The sequence below is a fragment of the Halichoerus grypus genome, chromosome 8, assembly GCF_964656455.1.
Source record: "Halichoerus grypus chromosome 8, mHalGry1.hap1.1, whole genome shotgun sequence".
Taxonomy (NCBI): Eukaryota; Metazoa; Chordata; class Mammalia; order Carnivora; family Phocidae; genus Halichoerus; species Halichoerus grypus.
The window spans coordinates 127,143,367-127,170,569 of record NC_135719.1 but is presented as its reverse complement, the minus strand read 5'-3'; the positions used below and the strand labels follow the sequence as shown (position 1 = coordinate 127,170,569).

The following is a 27,203-nucleotide window of genomic DNA, read 5'->3' as shown; positions in this document are numbered from 1 at the left end:
CCAAGTTTGATGAGTGAACAAGTGAAGGGGGAAGAGATAAGAAACTGTGTGCTACCAGTAAGAGAGAGAGGTGCTCCACCCAAGTACATGCCAGCCCTCTGGAAGCATACCACCCCAGGAAGGCCCAGCCAGCCCAGCTGCACTGGCCTGGCACACACAGACACACCCTAGGTGACTTTGTCACCTAGATGTGTGCGAGTGCCTTTGTTATTTTTGGTCATCTTAGCCTCCAAACCAGGTATCACAAATTTATTGCAATTCTGTTTGTTTCTATTTATGTATGTATTCATCTATTTAGTAAGTAAGCTGAACACCCAACGTGGGGCTTGAACTCAGGACCCTGAGATCAAGAGTCGCATGCTCCACAGACTGAGCCAGCCAGGCGCCCCAGTTCTATTTGTGTTTACTCACTGCAGAGGTTTTTGTTTGTTTGTTTGTTTTGGTTTGGTTTTCACAAGCTGTGTCACGGTGGAGTCCCGTTTCCTGAGCCATAAAACAGGTCTACCTGGGAAGGTGTTGGTTTGCAGGCGCCCCTCGTTTTAAGGAAGCAGATCCAGCAGGTGGATATTTATTTATTTATTTATTTATTTATTTTAAGATTTTATTTATTTATTTGACAGAGAGAGACACAGCGAGAGAGGGAACACAAGCAGGGGGAGTGGGAGAGGAAGCAGGCTTCCCGCGGAGCAGGGAGCCCGATGCGGGGCTCGATCCCAGGACCCTGAGATCGTGACCTGAGCCGAAGGCAGTCCCTTAACGACTGAGCCACCCAGATGCCCCAGCATGTGGATATTTAACGGAAGGTGGGACAGGGTTGTCCTCATGCTCTAGGGAAGGAGTCTCTGCAGCTGCCTTTATGCGGGTGCGCCAGGAGGCAGGGGCTGCCGGTGCTTCTTCTTCTTTTTTTTTTTAAATTATTATGTTATGTTAATCACCATACATTACATCATTAGTTTCTGATGTAGTGTTCCATGATTCATTGTTTGCGTATAACACCCAGTGCTCCATGCAGAACGTGCCCTCTTTAATACCCATCACCAGGCTAACCCATCTCCCCACCCCCTCCCCTCTAGAACCCTCAGTTTGTTTCTCAGAGTCCATAGTCTCTCATGGTTCGTCTCCCCTTCCGATTTTCCCCCCTTCATTCTTCCCCTCCTGCTATCTTCTTTTTTTTTTTCTTAACATATATTGCATTATTTGTTTCAGAGGTACTGATCTGTGATTCAACAGTCTTACACAATTCACAGCATTCACCATAGCACTTACCCTCCCCAATGTCTGTCACCCAGCCACCCCATCCCTCCCACCCCCCCACCACTCCAGCAACCCTCAGTTTGTTTCCTGAGATTAAGAATTCCTCATATCAGTGAGGTCATATGATACATGTCTTTCTCTGATTGACTTATTTCACTCAGCATAATACCCTCCAGGTCCATCCACGTTGTTGCAAATGGCAAGATTTCATTCCTTTTGATGGCTGCATAATATTCCATTGTATATATATACCACATCTTCTTTATCCATTCATCTGCCGATGGACTTCTTGGCTGCCGGTGCTTCTAAAGCGCTCAGTGGACATCGTTTTGTTTACTTGTTGATAATCAAATGTTGATTGTGGGAGTGTAAGGTCCTTGAAGTAGGGACTTGGGTATAGCTCACTGAGGTGTCCGTCCCTAGAGCAGTTTCCAGCTATCAGGAAGCACTCAGATTTTGTAAAGGAGTGAATAAGTGGATATACGAATGGATGAATCAGAACTGGCCAGTTTTTCTTATGCATTCCTCCTCTGAGGGGGTTCAGGAGTCTGGTGAGTGGTTTTCTCATTCATCTCGCTGTTTCCAAGGACAGCCGGATTCCCAACACTCCTGGAGACCACGGGGGTAATGGTGTTATTGATCACCCAACCAATGTTCTCTGTGTGCCTACAGGTGCCAGGCTCAACGTGGGGCGCAGCAGGTCCAGGGGGTGGTGGGCAAGACAAACAGGGTCTGTATTCTCCTGGAGCTTACATGTGAGTGAGGCAGACAGACAACCATAAGTGAATATGAGTGAATGAGTAAATACATTAAGTGGTATAGATGAAATGGAAAAGGGTCTATGACAGAGGGTGGGAAAGGGAACCTGATTTCGAAAGGGCAGTCAGGGGAGGTTTTTCAGAGAAGATGGCACTCTAGCTGAGAAAGAACCAGGCGTGTGAAGAGCAAGGAAACGCTGCAGGGAGAAGGACCAGCAAGTGCAAAGGCCCCACGGCAGGAAAAAGTTTGACATGCTTCTGGAAGGCCCGTGGTCAGGGAGGTGCCTCAGCACCCGGTGTTGAAGGGCCTTGTAGCCCATGGTGAGGAATGTGGTGATTTGAAACGCACTGACAACCATCGCTAGGTTTGCACATGTGAGTGACGGCATCTGACCTGCGCTCTGGCTTCTAAGTGGAGGAGGGATTGGGGGTGGGGAGCACAGTTAGGAGGTGAGAGTTAAGGGGCACGTGGACAGGTTAGGGTGGCGGCCTTAAGGATGGACAGAAGTGGGCAGGAATGAGACCTGGCTAGGGTGGGGATGAGAGGATTGTTCATGAGGGGCTGGGGGGCTGTGGAATGGGACAAGTCTCCAGGCCCTCAGGTTTCTGGCCTGAGGAATCCAAGAAACCTGGTAAACGATGCAATGTCCAGTTGCTGTCAAAGAAAGACCTTCTGTTTACTGGACATGTGAGAACCTTTCCTCCAGAGTCCACACAGGCTGGGCAGTAAAAGGTTCTGCTCCTGTTCATTAAATAAAGAGCCCCTGTGTGAATGGCACCTCACCCGCAGGTGTCTCTGAGGCACGGCGTCACGAGGGCAGAGCTTGGGTAGGGTGTTATCAACCAGTGCAGTGTCGTTTTGAATTGTCTAATTCTTTCTGCGGCTGTCCCTTCAGTTCTAGCATTTGAAAGCATGCCTGGATCCCATCGTCTGGACACAGGACTCTATTTTTGCAAGGCTTTCCTGGGGAAAGGGGAGCAACTTCACGGCCCCAGAGGGCAAATGATGAGAAGCGCAGGGATGGTGATCCTAGCTCAACACAACAAGGGAGAGCTTGCTAATCATCAGAGCTTTCTCACGGGGATGAGCCTCTCATCACTAGATGTATTCAAGGCTGACAGGAGGCTGGGGCATCCCCAAAGCGGGAGCCGGTCAACAAGGGGACTGAATCCCTGCAGTTGTGAAGGCCTCTTTCCTCCAGCCTCCCTGCATCTCAGGAAGACAGCAGCGGCCTCCCAGGACCTGCAAAAAACCCCCCTCTGCCGGCCTGCTAAAGACAGGAGCTCAATCACAGCTAAGCCTGCCCTGTTTGCTCTGGTTTTAACAATCTCTGTTTCCTCCCCGCCCTGGCCGGCAGGAGAGCACACCCCAGCCTGGGTGGAGCAGTAGGGCCCTGCTGACGCTGTGCAGGCCTTCCCAAGGCCTCCCGGCTTTTCAGGAAAGGGCATCCTCTAGAGCCAGGCGTGGTCCCCTGAAACTCCTCCAGCTGGCCTCCTACGGGAACACCCTAAGGGTGTCATGCCTGTGAGGAGGAGGTTGTCCTGACCAAGCCTTCCGGGCAACCCCAACTCTCCACCGCCGTTCCCAGCAGCAGTGCCCCCTGGAAGAGCGGCTCGCCTGCGGGTGGAGAGTGTTGTGCTGGAGTCCTCAGGGACCACGGCGCCCACGGGCCAACGCAGGCTACGTGGTCCCAGCTGCTGCAGTGGGTCCCCCTGAGCTGCGGGAGGGGAGAGGGTGGGCCGGTCTGCAGCTCTGGAGAGGAAGAACCCGCCCCGTGGAGGCAGCCCCAGGCCACACAGGCCACCACGCATCTCTGGGCTACCTCTGAGGACTAGTTCTTTGTTCGCATCTTGGAGCCTCCGGTTCCCTCTCTGGAAATGAGATAGGCTAATAGCTGCTTTCTGTGCAGATGGGGTGAAATGGCAGACAGGACAGGCGGAGCACCGTCTGGGCACCTAGCTGTGCTTGACGGTGAGTTTTCTCCGGGAATTTTCTTTTCCTCCACGTCCTCCCCTCCTCTGTCATCTAGAAGAGCAGAATCGCTCACCAAGGCGGGGACAGCTGTGCTTGTAGGGAGAATGAGGTCCTTCGCCGTCTGCAGGAGCCCTGACTTTGCTGATAGGGCTGCAGACTTGTATCTTGGTCCAAAATAATGAGAAGGCAGGAGGGAGGGTCAGCTGCAGAGCTGTGGGCCCGCTCGAGCTTCCCCGTGGGTGCCGTGGAGTGGGCCTGGTGGGGGTGGGCTCCCCATCTCCCCTGGCTGTGGCCCCACACTTAGGAGCAGGGTCTGGGAAGAGGACCGTGGGCCTGGGGATAGCAGATTAGCATTCCAGATTGGAGGCTCAGTTGAGCGCTGGGCGCCACCCAGTGGGTGGGGGAGGGGGAGGGGGGAGGGGCTGGGGGCACACGCTGACCCTGTTATTTTTAGCTCTGGAATGCTCCTCCCGAGCCCCCTTCAGTGTTGTTTATCTTGCTTTTGTGTCCCTGCTCCTCTCCAGGAAGCTCTGCAGCAGGAGTGGGTCAGTGAGGGGAGGAGATTAGGGGTGCCAGAAAGAAAAGGAGAAATTGGCTGAGGCTGGGCAGTGGGAGCTGCTCCTTCCCCGCCCCCCAACCCCCACCTCCAGACTGTCTTTTCCTCCTTTCAGCCTTTCCAGTCCTGGTTTGGGGCCACCCCGTTAGCCCTGCTGCCTCTCCACCACCTGTGCTAAGACATCCCCCCTCCCCCAGCCAAGGTCCCACTTGTCCTTCCGGGCCTCCAGTGAGGTCATCCCTAGGGTGGGGCGGGCAGGAAGGGTGGGCCCTCGGACCCCTGCCCCTGGGTCAGAACACACTGTGGGTGCCTTGGAGGAATTCCTAAGTGCAAATGAATAGGAACCGTATTCCCTGTTGTTAGGACTGATGAAACGGCAAATCTACTGACACTCAGGAACCAGGAGCCAGGGCTGTTAGGGCTGGGTGGGTCAGTCACATCCTGTGGGGTGCGTGTGGGGTGCTGATGGGCCAGGAGTGTCCTGGAGTCCATTTAGCAGCCTGCCCTTGTCACTGCCTGGCTGCTGAAGCTCCCTCTCTCTCTCTCTCTTTTTTTTTTTTTAAATAAATATAGGGGTGGGGCGCCTGGGTGCCTCAGATGGTTAAGCTTCCGACTCTCGATTTTGGCTCAGGTCATGATCTCAGGGTCGTGAGATCGAGCCCCACATCTGGCTCTGTGCTGGGAGTGGAGACCGTTTCAGATTCTTTCTCCCCCTCTCCCCCCCAAAATAACAATAAAATTAAAAAAAATAAATATAGGGGTGCATGTATCCCTTTGAATTCGTGTTTTTATATATTTTTACGTTTATTTTTTTTAGTAATCTCTACACCCCACATGGGGCTTGAACTCACAACCCTGAGATCAAGAGTCAAGTGCCCTTGGGACTGAGCCAGGCAGGGGCCCCTGTGCTCTTGTTACAGGGACGTGTCACTCACCGGTTCCTCTCCCTCCTCCCCAAAACTGCACCAATGCTGAGGATGAGGGACACTTTTGGTGCAAGGCCCATCGGCTGGCTGCCTGAGGGTGGGGGCTTCTAGACTACACTCCCCCTGCCAGGCCCCAGTCGCAGACCCCAGAAGGAAGGGTCAGCAGAGGAGAGGGGGAGCGGCTGGAGGCAGGGAGGCGTGAAGAGTGGAGGGAAGTACAATCCTGAAGTTACCATGATGATTTCCTCCTGGGTAGGTGAGCTGCCTCTTCTGGTCCTTTCCTTTAAGCCTCTTATCGAAAGGCTTTTCTCCCCACTCCTTCTCATATAGGACAAGCCCATCAGTCCCTGTGGAGGGTCTGGAATGGCTTGGAGCCAGAGCTCTGGGAGAGAGGCCGAGGGGGTCAGCGGGGAGCCCGTGGGAGCCCTAGTGCTGAAGGAGCTGCAGGAGTGTTCTGGCCACTGGCGGCTGTCCATCAAGAACTCCCTATGCTCTGGGCCCAGCAGCAGCCTTGGGAAACCACGCGCCAGCCTGGGGGTGGGCCTGCCCAGGACAGCCCTGGGTGAAGGCGAGGGAGGGGGAGCCAGTCACCTGGGGCAAACCCACCGCCGCCCCCCAGGCATGAGACTAATACCACGTCGAGATGGGGAAGAGACAGCAGCTGCCATATCCCAGGAAAGGCACTGACCTTTAGAACCAGAGACAGAAATAGCCCGGGAGAGGACAGATCTGTGTGGCAGAGATGTCCAGGCTGGGCAGGGGCAGGCCCAGACAGGAGGAAGGGAGGACAGCGCCGGACCCTGTACCAGGCATTTCACATGCTTTCTCTCGCTTCTATCCCACCGCCCCGTCTGCAGGGTAGGCACCAGCATTACCGTTTCACAGATGAGGAAACTGAGGCTCAGAGAGGCAGAGCCAAGCTTATAACGGGCAGGGTGGGGGCTGACCCCAGCCTAGCTGGTCTGACGGTCCATGTCCCCACATTGCACCACTCCCCATGCCCGATTGCTACTGCCATCATGAGGGGAGGCGGGGGTTCTTCACTGAACCTGTCCTCACAGTTGGCCCCATGTGGGGGAAGAGGATGTTCTCCCTGGAGGCTTCAAAAGGTGAACCTCAACTAGTTCTGTTTATTAAAGACCCCAGAGCCCCTGCACCTTGGCAGCCTGTGACCACCTTCCCTTCCCTTCCTTGCTCACAAAACAAGGGAAGGTCAGCAGTGCTCCCGCTACTTCCCCCAAATTGTACTGGGCTCAGGGCTGGGCAGAGCCCCAGGAGACCCCTCTCCTGACGCAGTGGCCAGGACAAGCTCGGGGGGGAAGGCCCTAGCTCAAGCCGAGGTCTGGAAAGGTGAGAATAAGGAGCTCAAAATAACAGCCAACTGGCTGGCTGGCTCTCCATCTCCCTCCCCACTGATGGCTTCCCAGCTCCGGCAGCTCCCAGCTGTTTTTGCTTATCTCAAGCCAGGGAGGCTGGTTGCCTGGATACCAGTGTTTCTGATTAGCAGTTGGGTCCTTCTGGGGCAGGCGGAGCTGCCGCATCCCCAGCCAGCTGGGCAAGGTGTGCCCGGGGCCCTCCTGAGCCGGCCCTTGGAAGATGGCAAGGGAGGAATCGGGGTGCCAGGGAGCATGCTTACAAAGAGACCGTCCCCCCTGCCAGGAGTTGCCTCAAAGGGGTGCTTTCGAGCCAGAGAATGTGGGCCCTGCTACTCGCTGTCTGTGGGACTTTGGTCACAGTAACAGCTCTGAGCCTGTTTGTTTATCTGTGAGGGGGGACATGTATCCCCTGCCTCAAAGAATTGCTTACGAATAAACGCAGTAATTAGATGGGTGCTCAGGGCACAGTTCCTGGATGACCACAGCTACCTGCCCCCACCCGTCACAGTTAGGCCCCTCTGGACCCTGCTGTCTGTGTGTCGCCCAGGGAGCCTGTGAGGGTCAGTGAGGCAGGCAGCTGGGGAGCCTCAGGGGGGTGACAGGGCTCCTACCTCTTTGCTCCAGGAGGAGGGCCTGCCCCACCTGCCCGGTGCTGCCCCCTGCCCCCCAGGGCTTAGCTGAGCAGTTGGGCCCAGGGATTGCTCAGGGAAGCCGGGACAGAGAGCCAGGGAGGGAGGAACCCAGCCCTGGCAGTGCGAGCAGCCTGAGGTGGCCTGTCCTCAGCCCTGGGGGCGCGGGGCCATGGAAGAGCGCAAGGCCCTGGGGGGCAGGAAAATGACCAAGACGACGTGTTCTTCTCCTTGTAGCCTCAGGTCCAGTGGTCCCAAGGGACCTTCTTCACTTGAAAGGCAGGTGTGAGGGCTGTGAACAGGAAGGGAGAAACCTGAGGCTCCTCTGCACAAAGGCTTTTCCCAAGTTCATCCCTGTCCAGAGCCAGGCCCAAGGAGCCGGCAGCAGCTCTGGACGAGAAGCAGCAAATGACTGAAGGCTCCCAGTGACCCCAAGAGGCATATGTGGCCATCACAGACCCTCTTCTTGACCCTCTTGACTTAAGAAATGGGCAGAGGAGAAAAGGGAGAGTTGGGGGTTGCTGGGAGGGGTCCGTTTCACCAGGGCCTTTACTTTCTTACTCTCTGAATGGAGCCTGAGATCAGCCTGTGCCTGTCGGTAGGGCAGCGAAGAGTGAAGCCCATGAATAATGCAGAGAGGGGCACAGGGTAGCTAGAAAATGGTTAGTTTCATTAAAGCAGTGAATGGGCCCTGAATACAAAATGGAGAGGGGGCTGGGGGCTGGGGCGCCGAGAGAGCGCCGGTGCCGCTGTGAGGGCCCCTGGCCTGTCACGGGGCCTCCCCGGGGCCTCTGCAGCCGCCCTGGGCATGTAGACCAGGCCCGGCTGCGGGGTCCTGCCCCAGGCCAGCCTTCCAGGGGGTTAGGGCCGCAGGGGGCAGGCCCGCCACCACTTCCCAGAAGAGCTGGTGCTGGAGAGCAGGCGAAGGACATTCTCAGGGAAACTGAGGGAGCTTCCAGGGATACCCATTGGGAATTTGGGGAATTCTAAAGGAGGGGTGTTCTGGGGGGGAGCCTGGGTGGCTCAGTCCTTTGAGTATCTGCCTTCAGCTCAGGTCATGATCCCGGGGTCCTGGGATGGAGCCCCCGCATCAGGTTTCCTGCTCAGCGGGGAGCCTGCTTCTCCCTCTCCCTCTACTGTACCCCCTGCTTGTGTTCTCTTGCTCTGTCAAATAAATAAATAATATCTTAAAAAAAAATAAAGGAGGGGTGTTCTTAAGAGTCAAAAAAAGAAAGTAATTAAATCCCATCAGGAGAGATTTACCGGAAGTCTGGGGGAAAGGTCACCCACGGCCTCATGGGCACAGCCATCCTGCCCAGGAGGCCTCGAAGTTACACTATGGGCATTTTTTCCCGACTTCATGGGGAATCGAGGGAGGATTTTTACAGGGCAGAGACAAGAGCAAATTTGCGTGAGCAAACCTACACAGGCTACTAGGTAGAGATTGCAGAGTGGCCAGAGAAGCTGGAAACATGGGTAATGGCACTGTGTCGTGGATTGTTATGTGGGAGCCACAAGCCACATCTTCTACACCTGCTTCTGCTTCCGGACTTGGTGGTTGCTTCGTGATTTGGGAAGAGCGGGGAGCAGGGGGGAGAGTGAAGGGACCATCAGAGCAGTCCAGTGCAAGAGGCTGGGGTGGCAGAGGGCCTGGGCTGCAGCTGGTGGTGGGAGCGGTGGTCCACGGGCAGCGCTGACCACTCTTGGTGGCCGGCTCCGTGGCCGTGCGGGAGAGAGGCATCAAAGGAGACTCCCTGCCTTCTGGCTTGGGAAACTGGGTGCCGTTTATCCCGAAGAGAAGACCTGAGGCTTTAGAGCTGGGGGACGGAGGGAAGATGCTGAGTTTGAGACTGGGCCCTGAGGCAGTACTGGGCATCGTGAGTACAGGCGGTCCTGCTCCTGCCTCCCTTGCCCACAGGGTCAAGGACAGTCCTTGCAGCCGGGGCCTGGGGCTCTGAGTAGCTCTGTTACCCAGCACAGCTTCCCTGCCAGGAGGGGACCCTCGGCAGCCCTTGCTACTCTGACCTCTGAAGCTCAGGGCACCCGAGGCCTTTCTTCTCTCTGCTTTCAGTCAGGCCCCAGAGCAGCCCCATGATGTCTTTCCCACGGGCAACACCCCAGGAGAAAGGCTTCCATTTTTCTCTGCCAGCAAAAAGCCCCGAAGGGCTCGAGTGCCCTGGTGAGCCCCGAGGGGTGCCCTGGGGTGTTGCCCTGCAGTGGTGGGGGTTGAGTGCAAGCCCGTTCCCTCCAGGTGAGGATTCCTGCTCTCTGTTGCCTCCCAGCTCCCCGAGGGGCTCCTGGGTCCTCTCCGGCTGCACCCGGCTCCACACCACGGTGCCACGGAACCGTTTCCCATAAATGTGTCCCCAAACAGCACGTGCGCGCAAATAATCCAATTACAGGAACAAGTAGCGGTCCAGAGAGAGGACAGCCCTGTGCCGGCCCAAGTAGGGGAAGATGGGGAACAAGTTCAGCTGAGACTGGGGGACGGGGGAGAAGCAGGCTGTTTAAAGAGGCCCAGGAGTGCCTGGGTGGCTCAGCCGGTTAATCGTTTGCCTTCAGCTCAGGTCATGATCCCAGGGTCCTGGGATCGAGCCCCACATCGGGCTCCCTGCTCAGCGCTGAGTCTGCTTCTCCCTTTCTCTCTGTCCCCCACTCATGCTTGCTCTCTCTCTCTAGTGCTCTCTCTCTCTCTCAAATAAATAAATAAAATCTTAAAAAATAATAATAAAAGAGGCCCAGAATGCCGAGTGAGGCTGCAGAACAGCTGAACGTCAGAGAGGAGGCGGCTCTGGGGCTGGCAGGAGACAGAGGGTCCCAGGGACCCGGTAAAGACAGGTGGGTATTAAGTCAAATGGAAAACAGAGGAATGCAGAGATGCAGATCAAAGGAGCCTCGGCAGGATCTGGCAGATAGGGTATCATTTAGTCACACGGGCTTTGTCTGTGTGCCCCAGGGACTGTTCTGAGGAAGCCGAGAAAGGACACAGTCCTGGTCCCGGAGAAGCTCACGGCTGTGAGGGGCAGAGATGGGGCAGAGATGGCTCCAGAAGACAGCGCTGACCCGGGCTCGCAGGGGCTGGGCGGGAGGCAGTGTCCGGGACATGGTGGACATGGCTGAATCTATCTTGAGGGAGAAGGAGCAGACATCTGGGAGAGGAGCTGTTGTGGAAAGACCCGGAGGCAAGAGAGAGCCTCGTGCTTCCAGAGAGCTACCGTTGCATCCGAGCGTGGCTTGAGCACGGTTTGTGTGTTTGTGCATGTGTACATGTGTGCGTGTGCGTGTGACAGTACGAAATGAGATAAGCTACCCCGGAGGTAGGAGCAGCCTTGCTAAAGGTCCTGTGTTCTCTGCTGCAATTTTTGTACCTTAACTTGAATGCAGTGGGACACATTTAGGTGACAGGGTAAGATTTGGGTTGTGGTTTTTGTTTTTTTTTTAAAGATTTTATTTATTTACTTGAGAGAGAGAGAGAGAACACAAGCAGGAGGAGGGGCAGAGGGAGAAGCAGACACCCTGGTGCGCAGGGGCTCGATCCCGGGACGCTGGGATCGTGACCTGAGCCGAAGGCCGACACCCAACCTACTGAGCCATCCAGGCGCCCAAGATTTGAGGACAGACTGGGGTGCTGGAGACTGAGCCAGAGAGCTGCTGGTGAGGAACTGGCAGGACATCAGGGACCAAGAGTCGGGCTAACTGAGCCAGGAAAGCTTCTTGGGGGCGGGAGATGGGGGTGTGGATAAAGGAGAGGGTGAGGGAGTGCACTGGGTGGAATAGTGTCCTCCCCAAATTCACGTGCACCAGGAACCTGTGAATGTGACCTTATTTGGAAATAGGGTCTTTGCAAATGTAACCAAGTTAAGATGAGGTCATACTAGAGTCGGGTGGGCCCTAAGTCCAAAGACAATATCCTTATAAGAAGAAGGAAGTGTGGACACAGGCGCGGAGAGACATGCAGGTGGAAGGCTGTGTGATAGTGGAGGCAGAAATCAGGGTAATTGGTCTACACACCAAGGAGGACCTAGGATGCGGACAAACATCAGAAGCTGGAAGAGAACAGGGAAGGATTCTCCCAGAGAGCCTTCCGAGGGAGCAGGGCCCTGCTGACACCTTGATTTCGGACGTCTAGCCTCCAGGACTGTGAGAGAATAAACATCTTAAGTGTTAGGTCACCCAGTTTGTGGTAATTTGTTAGGATAGAATACGCTCTCCCCGCTTCAAAGAAACGGAGACTCAGAGGGGAAGCCAGTGGCCCATCTGACTGGCTCAGGTAAACCTTCAAAACACTGAGGCAAGAGGCAGGTGCGATCCTACAGGGGAGCCAGAAAGGAATGTTGAGCGGGTCTGGGAGGCCCTCTCGCAAACCAAACTCTCCTGTAATCATGAAAGGTCTTGATGAGAAGGAGAAGGGGAGGAGCCTCGGAGATGAAGTGCATCCCGGCAGAGCAGGCAGATGAGCTCAGACTGGAGAAGGACACGTTCAAAGCTGGAGGAAGGGCGCAGAACCAAGGGCAAGAATAAAGGAGCCACAGAGATGGCAAGAACAGAACCTGGCCCACTGCACCCCACATGGGGCTCAGGCTTGCAGAAAGCGCCACCAGCAAAACAATTTTTTGGAAGGTGGGGGGGAAGGGAAAGTGAGTTTTTTAGAATCACCCTTGGGGTGAGGGCTAATTTAGCACGCATGGGTGATAGATATACCCAGATGTTATTTGTCACTGACCTTCTCTGTAAAGATAATGGAATGGGAAGCACAGTTTTTGTTTTTGTTTTTTAAATGGAAAGGGTAGCACAAATATTAGGAAGAGGGAATTGAAACTGGGGAGAGGAGATATCTGTAAGGGGATGAGGTCCCTGTCACAGGAGGCATTCAAGCAGAGAGTGGAGGAACATCTCTTCAGGGCTGTTGTAGAGATGATTTCTCTGAGACTTTATAGTGGACACAATCCATGACTCGTTGCCAGGCTTCCTGACCCTTGGATCTCCTCCACCACGGTGGCATTCTTGCTTTGCCTCACCTTGCTTTGGTGAGGAGGCAGCAGAAAGACAGCATCACCTCAGTGCCTTGGCCCAGACTGGGTAGTAGTGAGCAAATCAGAACCTCGTGACGCGCTGCTTTTCTCGCTATGAAGGTCTGGAGACCTCAAAAGTGCAACTAACTTTGTCAGCTTTATTTTTATCACCAGGCACCGAATGCAACACCCCACCCCGTCACCGATCTCCTGACCCTCCCCCACTTCGTGCCCACCTACCCATCTTTGGCCTCCCCCTCACCTTGGACCTTGGGCGCTTCCCTCTCCGTTCACAGAGGGGCACAGAGGAGCAAGACAAGGCCCTCTCCTTGGTGGCAGTGGCCAGGCGGAAAGCCGCTTCCCTCTTTCTCCTCCTTTGCCTTCCTCCTTGGCCTCTCTTTGTTCTCTTCCGTCCCTCTTTCTGCCTTTACAGCGGGCAGGATTAGCTGGCTGGGGATGAGCCAGGCCGGGCCCTCGCCTCCCTGTCCTCTGTCTCTCAAACGGAGGGATGATGGGAGTATTAGCATGACCCCCCCATCAGGCCCCTGCACCCCCACAATCCAAGATGCTCAGATTTCTGGACTTCCGAGGTGCCTGGGTCCCCCTCTCCCCCCCGCAGTGTGTTGGCTGTGGTGGGGGGAAGGAAACAGACAAGTGTGCCCTTGGCTGAGGACAAGAATCTGCAGGACGTCTTCTTTGACCTTGAGAATGCCTTCCACCCACCCTGCCCCTCAGGAGACGGGGAGCTGGAATTTGCCCCTTTGGGCAAATCAGCATGGGCGGCTCTCACAGTTGTCCAGCATGATTGAGCCAAATTTCTAGTCTGAGGCGTGAGAGACAGGGTGGGGCTGGGACAGGGGACGCCTGTGCCCACCTCCCGGGGGATCGGCCTCTTAACATCCTTGTCACCTCAGTCTGCGCAGATGACAGGAGTCTCGCTCTCAGCTGCCCTCACCTGGCCTGACAGCCTTTCTCTCCTGCTCTGACTTAAGATTCCTGGCGCCTTTCTCATGCCAAGTGGAGAGTCACCTCACCCCTCTGGGCCCGGCATGTGACGTGAGAGACAGAGCAGATAGTCCACCTGCTCTGGCTTTTAGGGAGAGTTACCTCTGGTTTGTTCCACAATCTGGCCTCTTTCAAATTCCCTTCCCTTAATCCTCTCAGATCAAACAAATACACCTGTTGTTTATTCTTTTTATACATTTAATACATGTTCGCTGCAGAAAAGAAGCAAAAAGGCTATAATAAGAACCCTCACCTAAAAAACCCTCACCATGAACATGTTGGTGTATACTATTTTTTCTCTCTCCCCTCAGACACTGAAGATTCCTCAGTGACAAGACAGGCAGGGTTCCCACTCTTTAGGTGCTTCCATGTCCGTGGGAAAAATGACACAGAATCTTTGTACCATCGGCTGACAAACAAGACCTAACTCTCGGTCCGCTCCCTCTCTCCTCCGTCTCTATCTCTGGCCTTGGATTTCCTCCCCCAAAATCCTTCCTTTTCTTTTGCATGTATTTGCTGTGGCAGAAACAGGCTTCGTCTGCAACTGGAAGGTGCTGGGCACACGGCTGGGGTGGGCTTTGTGCCGGGCAGGCGAGAAGACAGCTCCCCACTCTTGCCAGAGGCAGGATTCCTTTGGATCCTTGTCTGGAGCGCTGAAGTCAGCCGGCACCCCACACCCTGGACCAGACCAGCCGCACCGCAGTATATGGAATGTGGAAGGAAGGGCCCCTGGCCACTCACGGGGGTCTGCCCGCATGGCTCCTACCTAGCCGGGGTGGGGGGGCCAGGCCCCAGTTTGCTCCCACAGTGCAGGGGACCACCCATTGCCCTTTCTTGCATCTCAAGTGGGGCGAAGGAGAAGGAGGGGGTAGTGAGGTGGTGAGGGAGGAAGGGAAAGTGAGAGAGGAGGGGAGGGAGGGGAGGAGAACCAGCCTTGTTTCCATAGCAACCACACATGTGAGCCAGCTGCTGTTGCCATGGAAACAAGGGGAGCCTGCTCAAAGGCTGTGCTGTCTCAGGGGAGACACAATTTTTGACAAAAAATACCCTTTGATAAAAATAAAGAAAAAATAATGAAAGCCACCCTCTCTGGGATTGGGGGCACTGCTGAGTGAGATGACAAAGAGAAGGAGGGGGCTGGGCTGTGGGGGAGGATGCTGCGCGGCCAGGCTCTTCTGCCTGCTGAGAAGTGCCGAGTCAGTGTTTTAGAGCCAAGGGGGCCTCCAGAATCACCCCCACTTGATGGATGAGGGAGGGAGGCTTTCGGAGGGAGGTGGGCAGCTCACTCAAGTTCCCAGGGCAGGAGGGAGAGGCTCAGGGACCCCCAGGGGCTCTTGGGAGAAGGGAAGGGACTACGGGGGGGGGGTGGCAGCTGAGCAAAGCCTGTGGGTTCTTCACCAGCCAGTGCACAGAGACTGGGAAGGAAGAGAGAGGCCAGGGCCAGGTGCAAGCCCCTTTAGCTGGAGGTGTGTGTGCCATGGACACCTCGGCCTCTTCTCCCTCTACCCCACCCCTCTGCTAAGCTCGGCTTCTCAGGGTTTTGGCTGCCTCTCAGGGGACCAAGCTCAGACGAGTCCCCATCAGCAGGGCTGGAGAGAAATTGCCAGCCAGAGACCACGAGGGAGCTTCCCAGTGTAAAGACATAAAGACAGAAGAGGGGGGAAAGGAGGGGAAACGCCCAGAAAGCTGTGCTGTCTTCTGTCTTCTCCAGGGAAAGCCCTGGCCACCTGACATCAGCGCAGTGCTGGGACCACAAGTCACCTTCCCAGGGCACTTGGTTCTAGATGAGGTATTTGGCCAGAAGGAGGTGCTTTTTCTTGGGGTCCAATTCAGGGGAGATCAATCAAGACACAGTTAATACAGAAAGGTGAGGGCTTAACAAATCAGGGTTTTAATAAACACAGAGTTCTGAACTTCAAGGTTCCATGCAGTAGAACTGGGCCCCTGGCCAGATAGGGGGGCAACGGTGGGCTTTGAGTTGCCTCCCATCTCACCAGAAAAATCTCTGTTTTTCTCTCTTTGATGCTTCTTCTTTCACAAAGCATTTTCCCCAATGTGATCTCACTTGCTCCCCTCTGACTAAGCTGAGATGCAGCTGCGTCGGTCCTCCTTGTAAAGATGAGGACACGGTCTCAGAGAGGTTGAGCCCCTCTCCCAAGGTAACACAGCTCACCGCAGCCGAACAAGAAAGATTTCAAACCCTGGACCCAGAACAGAATGCCAACCCCCTTTCAAAGGAATGGGAGATACAACCAAAGTCATGTTTCTGCTCAGGCCCTCCCCTGGCCTCTCCTTGAAGAGCCCAGAGGTGGGACAGGGTGCTGCCCTAGGGCCCATGGCCAAGGGCACATTTGGGGGGAAGTGACCTCGCTGCCTTTTTGTCCTGGAGCTCCATCTCCTCTTTCCTCGGCAGCTTTGCTGAAGCCTCAGCCGGGGGGCCTGGAGGACAGGGCGGATGGCAGGAGGGTGGGACTCTGCCCTCACCTTGTGGGAGCTGAGCCTCGTGCCTCCTGTCAGCTGCCCTTCACCGCTCCCCACTTCAGCCTCCAAGGCAGAGACCACGTGGGTGAGTTGCCATGGAAACTGCGGAGTTCTTTTTGAGAGCAGTGCTGGGTGTAATCTGAGATGGCTGGGGGAAGGGCGCTGGGGCCGGGCTACATAGGTGGGGCAACTCCACCTGTTTGGCTACCGTCCCCCTAGCTCACCTCCTGCCACCAGAAACCATCTGTTTCAAGGCCTCACTGCCCTTCTTTCCCAAAAGAGACCCTCCTCCTGTCGTCGTCATGCCCTCTATCCCACGCCTGTTGGTGATTACAGGCAGTAGCCCTGCAGGCCCTGTCCGGATTCCCCAGAGAAGGAGCGATTATCCCTGTTATACAACAGAGGGTGGCAAAAAACCAAGAGAGATGATTTTTACCATCCGGGGGTCAGGATGTTACCGCAGGGATTATCTGGATTATAGGGTGTGTGTGGGGGAAGGAGGGGGAACCTCGGGGACATGGTGCTCCAGAGATGGGAAACTGGACCCCACCCCTCTTCTCCCCACTGTGGTTCAACAGCAAGAGTTCAGGCAGGCTGACCTAGGAAACCGGGGGTTGAGAGCTGGGTTTGCATTGGGCTCAGTCAGAATTTCCCCGTAGCCACAGCCAGACCCTTGCTGTCCCCCTGCTCTTGCCTGATTTTAGGCACTGTGTTTGGTCTTGCGTGCTGTCGCTCTTGCTATGTCCCCCACCTCCACCCCCACCCCAACTGAGAGCAGAGGAGATAAGAATTTTGCTTGTCCACTTTGCTGTGTGACCTGGGGTAAATTGCCTAGCTTTGCTGAGCCTCAACTGCTTCTTCCGTGAAACGGGGATAAGAAAATAACTGCCTCATAGGGTTGTTGGGGATTGAAAGAGACAATACATTCAAAGTACTTAGCGTAGCGCCTGGTATCAACAAAAACAGAAATATGATTACTATTATTATCTATCCTTCCACACCCAGAACGAGCTCCATCTCCTCCAGGAAGCCTTCCTTTCTCTAAGGAGGGAGGAACTAGGGATTAGGAGCAGCCACCATGCCAGGCACTTCCTGTGCACTTTTTCATTGCATTCTTGCAACAGCCCTGGCAGGGAGGTGCTCTTCTTATTATCCCCACTCTACAGAAGTGGACTCTGAAGTGCAGTGAGTGTCTTGCTCAAGTTCATTGGCTAATAAGAAGCGGAGTCAAGATTCAAGTTCACCCTGTCTGGTTTCAAAGCCTTGCACTTTGTTTTTTACCACAATGTGCACCTCATCTGTGGAACAATCCTCCCCCAGCCGCTTTCCTTCTGATTGAAAGCAGTTTATTATTGCTTCTGATTTCTTTCTTGCCTTTCTCACCTGGCCTACCTGCACCAGGGCAGAGAGTAAGGAGGTAAGCAGAACCAGGGAGGGTCAGGACTCTGACAGTCCCTGCTGCATTGGGAGCTTAGGCAGGAAGGAGCTGGAAGCAGGTGGCCTGGCATAGGAGATCTCCAGATAGGGAGCCAGCGCCAGTGCTGGTAGGGATTGTCTAGACTCGGAAACAAACTCTCCCCAACTCATTCTGATTTTCTGCTCAGCTCTGACCTTGGTCTCTGGTCCCCAGTCTTCCAGACCAGGGCTGGTGAGGGCTTGCTCGGTAGATGACCTTGACCTGGCTTTGTCAGTCTGGGGACTTGAAGTGTCTCCTTCAGGTGAAGAGGAGACAGAGAGGTTGGGGGAGGTGGAGGAGAAGGGGCGCAGGAAGGAGAGACGGGAGGGAGGGAATGGAGGGGGGAGGGAAGGACACCGGGGAGGGGAGGGGAGGGAGGTGGGAGGGGAGACTGCCAAGTGTGATTCTGAGCTCTGAGGGAGAAGAAAGGATGAGAAAGCAAGAAATACGCTTCAAGGGCAGGATGAAAGGGGGAGGGAACTGAGGTCGGTGGGAGAATGAGAGAAAGGAGGAGACCAAGAAAGTGAATGAGGGAGAGCAAGCCGGGGAGAGGAAATGGCAGGGTGGGAGAGGCTGAGGGAGAGAGAACGAGGAACAAAGACAGGGCTGAGCAGCTGCCGCGTCCTCCCTCCCGCCAAGCGAAGGCCTCAGAGGGCCGCAGAGACTGAATGAGCCAGGAGCCAGCCATGACTCAGTCTCCGTGGCTCCTGCCCGCCAAATCTTGCCTGGCTCAGCAGTTTCCACGGGGAAGGGGGCATGTCCTCCACCACACACCCCTTCTCTGGTACAGCGTCTTCTCTGAGGCCCCATGAAACCCCCACCTCCCAGGTCTTGGTGGCTGGTGCCTGCCCTCAGAGTTCTCCCAGGTGCGCTGTCCTGGACAACCTTTCTAGAACCTTCCAAAGAGGTGGAAACCAGCCACTGTGCTGGGAGGTTGGGGTAGAATGGGAGCAGGTGTATATATAGCCCAAGGAAATCCCCTTCCTTTCTCTGCTGAAGCCTGGTACCTTTCTAAGGAGGCAGGGCCCAGGAATGGCTCCACCTTAATAAAAGTGTATTGAGAGCTTAGCAGGAGCTAAGCAGGTTATACTTTATCCCACTCAATCCTCACAGCACCCTTGAGAGGTCTGTACTATTATCTGTTTCCATTTTCCAGAAGGGGAATGAGAGCTAAGGAGGCCCAGCTCATGTAGCTAACAAGAGGAGGAGGAGTCTTGGCATCTAACTGGTGGGGACAGAGGTCATGGCCCTGCTGAGGCCCGGAGAGGACTGGTAGGGGATTGGTAGCTCTGAGGGCCCACGGAGAAGCTAATGTCTGTGATGGTTTGGGCAGGTCTCAGAAGTGTTTGTGCCTCAGTTTCCCCATCCAACATCACTGTTGGCTGTAGGAGTGTGCGGGATGAGAAGCTGACCAGAGGAGCCAGGACGCAGAGCCAGTGAGGCACTCCTTGAGGGTGATATCCATTTGTAGGGACGAAGACCTAGGTGCCTGGAAAGAACTGTGTGAGTAGTGTTCCTCTCTTACCAGCCTCACGGGCATCTCCAGGGAAGGCCAGATGGCTGCTCATAAGGCCCTGCTTTCATGGGGCTCCCATGAACCTCTTTCTAAAATGCTTTCACATTTGGGTAAACACACACACACCCCATTCCTATCTTCACAGCCACCTTCCATGGCACATAAGGTTCACTGGCTTTATTTTATCTGGCTGGAGGAAGCTAAGGTGACACAGTTGGCAGCAGGGACAGAGGACATCATCTGGATGCATGGGCGGTAACATGGAGCTTCTGCCCTCAAGGTACCTTGTGGCTCTCAGGGAAGTAGCAGGCACTCGGCACCCACTCCGTACCCAGGCCTCAGTCCCCCCCACCCCCACAATACCCAGGGGGCGTCCTGCAGATGCTGTGGATGCCGGTCCCTCCCTTGGCACCACCCGGCAGCCTCTTCATGCCCTTGCCAGCCTGAGTGAGGAGCTGTGTCTGCTTCTTGCCTGCCCCGGGGCCCTGGTGGATTCTCCCGTCCCCTTCAGTCAGGCTCCACGTTAGACAAGGACTTCCCCCCCCCTCTCGTCCCCCCCCCACACATGGTCGTCCCTTTCCCCAGGGACCAGGGGATGCAGCAGCTTTGGTAGCCTGTGGTTGCCATGGCGGCCCTCACTTGGGTTTCGGTGGCAGCAGTGGGAGGGGGATGTCAGGGAGGGTGTGTGTGTGCACGTGGGTTTCCATTTTCCGCCCCAGGTGAGGGGGGCTCAAGGAGTGGGATCCCATTGTTCTAGGGTGGGGTCAACTCCCCCCAGCTCAGTCCCAGAGGCAGGAAAGATTGTAAGACAGACAGAAGGACACTGGACTGAAGCAAGATGCCCCAGAAGGAAAACTGGAGGGGGAGGGTGGAGATGGGCTTCAGCACGGTTGTCAAAGGAAGCAGGCCCGGATGTGGGGTGGGAGCTGCAGGAAGGAGGGAGCCAGGCGGCAGAGCCAGCCCAGTGAAGGATCCAGAGCCACCGAGGGGGGACCCGGGAAGGGGTGGGCCCCTTATTTCTGCCATCCCCCCTCCCCAGGTCTCCCGCTGCGCTTCCCCAGCGGAGAGAAGGCCCCTCTGCTCCTCCAACATGATCTGTAATTTCCGGCAGACATTTGAGGTCCCTGACATCTGCATAATGTGGGCCAGTCTCTTAGCAACGGGGAACAGCTGTCTGGCATTTCCAAGATTAAACTGTAACTATACACGGTCCTTGCCAGGGGGAGGGGGAGGGGAAGGGGGTAAACACTGCCTCCTGGCATTTTCAAACTCATTTAGCTTTTATTCATTTCCTGCCTCCAGTAAAGAGGCCAGGGATTCGGGCTGGGCCAGGCTGTTACTGCCCCTGCCTCGCGGCTGCTGAGATGGCAGATTGCTCTTCACCCAGATCTGTTGGCTCGCAGGAAGGGAGAGGGAGAGCGGACAGTGCTGGCCCTTCTTGTTTTTTATTGTATTTATTTTTTTTCTAGGTGCGGCGGACCTGGCGCGCACCTCACAGGTGCGGCTCAGGAAGAAAGCCTGTGTGGTCCGAGGTTCAAGCCCCCAGGCAGCTCTAGCCTGGTTTAATTCCATCTAGCTCCATTGCTAATAGCTGTGTGACCTTGGGCCAGACCCCTTCACCTGTCTCACCTCCATGTCCCCATCTGTAAGAGGGGATAATTCTATCGCCCCGAGGGGTGCTGTGAAGATAAAGTAAGCGCTCAGGTAATAGAGCCAGGATTAATAATCCTCTGTTCCTCCGATCCCCCTCGGGCCGGTCGTCTGTGTTAGCAACCTGGGGCTCTGCCATGGGGACAAAGGCAGGCACAGTCCGATGCTCTGCGAGCCACCCCCTTGAACTCCTGTTCCCTGGAGCCCCAGGCAATGGCACTTTTGCCCCATGGGAGTTCAGTAGCGCTCAGCAGTCCCCAGCAGGGCCCTCTCTGCTGTCTGGCCTAGACCTTGGCCCGCTCAGGCCCAGGCAGCCCTGCGTCCCATCCCATGCTCCTGCCATTTGGCTGGAGCTCCGGAACTCGTGAATGCGGTGTTTTGGTTTTGCAGCAAGAAAGGGGGGGGAGGAGCGGGTGTGGGGAGGGCCAGGACGACAGGATGGGAGAGGGAGAGCGAGGAGGAGGGAAAAACCCTCTAGCCGCCCGAGCTGGCCAGTGCCAGGAATGTGTTCTCGGACCCCAGTGCCAAAGCAGTGACCCAGGCGAGGCAGCCAGGCCGGGCTCGAGGGCAAGAGACCGCCTCCTCCCGCAGCAGCCTCTGCTGACTCACCGCTGCTCCAGCTGGCAGAAGCCCTTCCCGGGCACGGCTGTTGCTAGGATTCCTGGGAGATGACTGATTGCTTCTCCTTGAGCTTGGTGAAAACATGTTTGTAGACTGCACACAAACACACACATAGACTCCTGTGGGCTTGCACGCCTAGCCTGGCTACCTGCACATGCGTGTGTGTGTGTGTGCGTGTGCATGCACCCAGAGCATGGCAGCACGCTTCCCGCTCCCAGGGCCAGTGCCCGCACACGCGTGTGTGGACCGGCGCTGACCCCGAGGGGGTGGAGCCGCGCCGGGTCTGCGCAGGCCGAGGACGTCAGGGTGCGGGGAAGCTGCCAGTGTCTGGGCCTGCTTTAATCCGAAGGCACTTTCAGGTTGCCTTGAAACATTCTTGGCCTCCGTCCCTCCTCCCCTCCCTTGGTTTCTCGGTTTCCTTCATTCTGCTGTAATGATCTAATCTTCCCTTCTCCCTCTGCCTGCCAGGTTTTTGATGTCTGGTGTTCCAGGCACTCAGCTGGAAGCTGGAATCCTCTAGAGCTGGATTCCTGGCGTGGACCTGCTGCCCTGAGGAGGCTTCTAGGGGGCCTCAGTGCCTCTGTCCCCCTGGCGAGAGGGGGCTGCCGTGGGGACTCCTGGATGGAAGTGCCGGGCCCTTCTCCGGGCTCTGTGCTGATGGGATTCAGGAAATGTCTGTCGCCCCTGCGTCCGGGGCCCAGAGCCTTGGCTGGGGTGCGCCCCAGTGCTCAGTGTTCAGCATGCAGCCCCGGACGCCTGGCCTTTGGTTACCAGCACGATGTGTGACCTTGCGCACACTGGGCTCTGGCTGCCTTGGTTTCCCCACCCACTGGGCTGCAATTGGACTCCTTGCTGAGTCTGCCAGGGTTTTACTGCGACACGGCTTGGCAAGAGCTTGGGCACCAGGCGAGGTTGTTTGTCACGGGTTCTTGAGGAGGCGGAGGGGCAGGTGGCCCCATGCCAGTGCGGAGCCCACAATCCTCTCGCCAGCTCTGCCGGGCTCAGGTTCAAGTGTGGCTGCTTTAAACGCACCCACCCCAGGGGCCGGTCCCATGAGCGCTCTCTGCTGTGATTCAGTGGCGGTTGCTAAGGAAGGCCCAGTACCCGGCCCCCGGGGGAGACGCTGCGGCCAGCCTGGCTTCAGCAGACTCGGCAAGGCTTGTACCAGCTACGAGAAAAATACCCGTCCGTGCTCAGGGTCCTCAGTCCTAAAATGAAGACAAGGCCAGCTCCATGGTTCCTGCTGGTTTTGACACGCAGTGATATAGGGTGGGGGCGGAAATTTAGAGAGTAGAGCAAATGACAAAAATAAAAATGAGCTGCACAAAGAGACAACTCTTTGTGCGGATGTCAACAGCCTCATGTAAGATCCTAACTGCAGGAACTCTCTAGAGTGCCTATTTTGTATACTGCCACAAGAGTCCTGCAAAGAGTCAACAATCCCAAGGCATAAGAACGTGCAGCAGCTTCGTGTTCTGCACACACCAGCCTCCCTGCTTGGGACGCATCGGTCTGCTGCCCAGCACTCTGGCTCCGTCCATGCCCCCGACCCCAGCCACAGGACAAAGCCGCACGGACAGCTGTCCCCCTGTCCTCATTTTCACCGGGAGGTGGCTAGACCTTCTGCATGAGTTGCCTGCTGGTCAGGTTTGGGGATTACAAGGTAAATCAGTAAAAAAAGGAAGCCCAGGGCGATGGTCTCTGGGTCCCAGCACTGCGTCCGAGTGGAAGCAGGCTTGCCGGAATCCTGCCGGCCAGCTTGCGAGCGGAGAATCGGCAGGGCGAGGCATCTTGATTCAGCTTTTCCTCCATGCCAGGCACCCCCCTCAATTTGTTACATTTATCCATCCATCTCATCTTCACAACAGCCCCATGGGGGCGGCAGGGTCATCGTCCCTGTTTCCGAGCTGGGGAAGCCGAGGGTGCGGTGCTGTTCAGAGGCATCTAGGAAGTCACAGGGCCAGGATTCCAGTCACAGCAATTTGTCTCCAGAGCCCAGCCCTTAGCCACCTCCCTTCATTGTCTCCATGATTGTTATGCTCCAGGCTGGCCCAGGTGACACCACGAGTCACCACCTTCCCCACTATTACCACAGTCAGAAGACACACGTGTTCTGATATTGCGGTTCCAACACTGGTTCTGTCTCTGGCTTCTGGTGAGCTCCCGCGTCATTCAAGACAGGCCTCCTGGCCAGTTTTATTAACTTGTTCCCTTCCGAGCGACCCAAGGCTTATGATTCCACTCCTTGGAACTTCTCTTCTCCCCCTCTGTACAGTGAGAAAGGCCTATGAGACCTCCCCATTCCTTTGCGGCTCGGACACAATTCTCAGAAATTCCTTTCTTCCAGGGCTCCCAAGCACAGAGTCACGGATGCTACCGAGGTGCCCGGCCAGACACACACGCATACACGCACACACGCACACACACACGAGCGCAAAATCTCGGACGGAGTCGTAGACACTCCAGGGAAATGGAGCGGGGCCGCTGGGAGTCTTGCAAGCTTGTTGTTTTTCACGTTAGGAATGATCAGGGGCGGCTCTGAGCAGACACTGAACAGTTGGGGTCTCGCACAGCCAGTGTCGCGGGTGATGCAAGGGCATGCGTGTTCCTGTTCATGAGTCTTGTGTCCCTGCCGAGGGCTCGACTGTGACGAGCACCCGTGGGAACAGGGGGTTTCCTGGGGTCTCCCTGATATCGCCTGGCTCCGTGAAGTTTCCAGCAGGTGATTCATTTGTATTTGTGCATTGATGAATAAAGGAAAGACACCGGATGATTTGTGCTAAGGAACTTCGGCGTGAGATGCACCCACCGTCTCCCTGATACCATCAGTAGCCATCACCCAGACCAAACCCACAGCATCCTGTGTGAGCCCGCTCCTCCCTCGGCGGTCCCACTCCCGTCTGCCAACACCCGCACCCCCGGCTTTTCTTGTGTCCCTGTCCGTTCCCTCCTCTCCTTTTCCATCCCCTACATGGAGCTGTGCACCTCCTCACTGAACTACTGCATTTTCTCTGCCCCTTGACCCCTTTTGATTTTCCTCTCTGGGGAAGAGCCTGAAGGAGCCGTCCGAGGGGCCGTTGGCGAGAGAAGGACTCGGCGGCGGAGCTGGGGAGGCTGGGCTCCCAGCACCACCTCATTTGGCCTCTCTCCCCTGGGGCCCAGCTAGCGCCAGATGGGCCAGAACCGTCCCTGGACCTCTGGGAGCTGTAGGGTGAGCCCTCCTCGGTCCTCAGTCGGGGTGGGCCTGAGGAGAGTCCTTCCACCGCCAAGCCCAGGGTCTCCTGTGCGTGGAGCCGTAGGCTTCAGGCCTAGAACAGGTGGGTTCCCTCCCTGGGCCTGAGGAGGATGGGAAGGAAGCCAGTGTTCAGTGCCTGCTGGTTTCTGGGCTCAGGTTAGGCTGGGAATGACCAGTGTGAATCTCCTAGTCCTGCCTGACCTTGAACCAACTTTGCTGGTGAGGGGCTGGGTCTGTGCCGTCTGGAGCTGATGAGATGCCTCCTGGGTCAGCGAGCATGGTGGGTCTACTCAGCCCACTGACGGTGTCTGTGGATGGGGCTAGGGCTTGCCCAGGGCAGGGCCCCAGGAAGCTGAGCGGAGCTCCTGCAGAGGGGCATGGTAAGGGGGTGGGGCCCCTCTGGTCCCACCCTGTGGCATGCTGGGATGAAAAAGCAAGGCTCAGCAGACAGGCCAGGAATTGTTCTTCCACCTTATTTCCTGCCATGGATGGAGACCTTCGCTGTCCCTAAGCTTGTAGACCATGGCATTGGCCTTCACAGGGGTGCTTCTGCTGGCCGTGAGGCTGGGGGGAGAGAGCCACTGCTAGGGGGACAGGCCTCCTTCCTTTGCTTCCCAGTCCTCAGGGTCTGTACGGGAAAAGCCTCAGCCCTTATCCTGCTGGCTACACAGCGACACCTGGTGGGCCTTGGGTGTGGTCACAAGAAGATGCCAGAAGCCCCTTGCAGACCAAAGCCTTGGTTCCAGCATCCCACGGGGCATGTGAGCCAGGCGACCGAGCTGCTGGGCTGCTGTCCCAGTCCAGTCCCCTAGGGGGCTAAACCCCATGACTACCCCCAGCCCAAAGTCCTGGGCACTGGGGACCACTGGAGACAAGGAGATGGACCTCGGAAGGATTCAATGCCCCGTCACACAAGGACTTTGGGTGGCCTGGCTAGGTCGTGAGACCACGATGCTTGGTCACTAGGGTTGGATGAGGTTTGGCTGGATGAGAAGGGTCGAGGGCCTGGGATGGGCCCTCAACTCCAGTGCCCTGGGATGATTGGGTATAGAGCAGATTTTGCTACTCTCCTCAGGGCTGAGTCAGGATCCGTGCCAGGCTCTGACCTGGGCTTACACACCCTACCCGGACACACTGGGTGAACCGATTCTGCACAATTCCCCCGACGGCACCACCCACACGGGGACCCGAACCTCTGTGTTTTGAGAACCAGAGAATGAACAGGAAGGGTTTTAAGCAGCCTTGTCTCCCACTTCTCATTTCTCATGACATGACTTAGGCAAGGTCACCCAGCTGAACGGCAAACAGCCTTGGAGGGCACACAGGGACAGTCACTTCCAGGGACTGTGTGAAGCGGGGGACCCGAGTTCATTCCACGGCGTCTGGATGCTGAGCTGAAAGGCCATGGGCGTCCTTGCTGCAGATTCTCACAGGTGATGGTGTGCAGTATTTTCCTTATCCCTTTCCTCAGTTTCTCAGCGTGGAGGGCTGCTGGATTTGGACTGTGGGGCTGGGATTCAGTTTTACGGTATTACTGTGGGACCTTGGTTCCCTAACTTCTCTGTGCCTCAGTTTCCTCATCTGTACAATGGCTACAACACCGCCTACTTCACCGGGTGGCTATGAGGATTCGGTGAGCTAAGGCATGGCAAGGGCTTTGAACAGTACCGGGCACAGGGTGACAGCTGGGGACTGCTGGCTGAGAATGATTTCCCTGCCCCCACAGGAGGGAGCACACGGGCCTTCCTGGGGGGTGGAGGGGAGTGCGTCGTGGTCAGCTCAGGCTATCCTAACAAAACCCCATGGACAGGGTGACTTCAACAACAGGTCATTTATGTTCTCACGGTTCTGGAGGGCGCAAGTCCAAGATCGGGGCGCCAACATGGTCAGGGTCTAGTGAGGGCCCTCTTCCTGGTGTGCCCACAGCTGCCCTCCAGCTGTGTGCTCACGTGCCCTCCATGTTCTTGCAGAGAGAGCTCTCTCTCTTTCCCTCTTCTTATAAGGACACCACGCCTATTGGTCAGGACTCTGCCCTTATGACCTCATTTAACCTTCGTCACCTCCTAAAGACTCTCTACAGATACAATCGCTTTGGGGGTTAGGGTGTCAGAGTATGACTTTGGGGAGGACACAATTCAGTCTATAGCAGGGTGCAACATGGCTCTAAGAACCCAGATGCTGCAGGGCTACCAAGCAGTGACATGAAGACCCAGGCCCTTCTTGGCCCTGTGGCTGGGGCTGGTTCCCCCAGTCAGCAGCTTGAGGCGGTAGAAAGGATAATTCCAACCTGCCGGGCATCACCCTGGCCTGGTGGGCTATTCTAAGCCCCAGGCTCCTGTAATCCCAGGGACAGGGAACACAGACCTCCCATGATGGGGTCGAGGATGAATGTAGAACCCATGCTGACGTGTACCACACCCCTGAGGACCCCTGCTCCCCATCTCTCCGACCTTGCTGGAGGCCGTGTATTATAGATTCCACAGGCCTGTTTCCTGGGGTGCTATGTCCTGGGGCCAAGGACATCCTTTTTCAAGGCTGCTGTCAAATTTGAGCTTGAAAACTGTGCATGGTGGTGTTGGCCATGGATTAGGTTAGGAGAGCTCCCCTCCAAGGCTGAAGCTAAGAGACTGTCAAAGCTCGTGTCAGGTGAGATATGCCAGGGGTTTTGGGGTTTGCTGCCCCAGGCTGGAGGTATAAACTGGCAGATTCTACCCCTCCATGTGCTCAATACCCCCTCTCATAGTCCTACCACT

The 27,203-nt window shown here is 56.1% G+C and overlaps 1 long non-coding RNA gene across 1 annotated transcript; it reads left to right on the top strand.

Moving 5' to 3' along the window:
• The first annotated feature begins 17,495 nt into the window (after nucleotides 1–17,495).
• LOC118530695 (uncharacterized) lies at nucleotides 17,496–22,578 on the top strand. Its single transcript, XR_004914772.2, has 4 exons — nucleotides 17,496–17,635; nucleotides 19,090–19,224; nucleotides 20,414–20,648; nucleotides 21,684–22,578. It is a non-coding gene; the product is annotated as an uncharacterized LOC118530695 (long non-coding RNA).
• The last annotated feature ends 4,625 nt before the right edge of the window (nucleotides 22,579–27,203 follow it).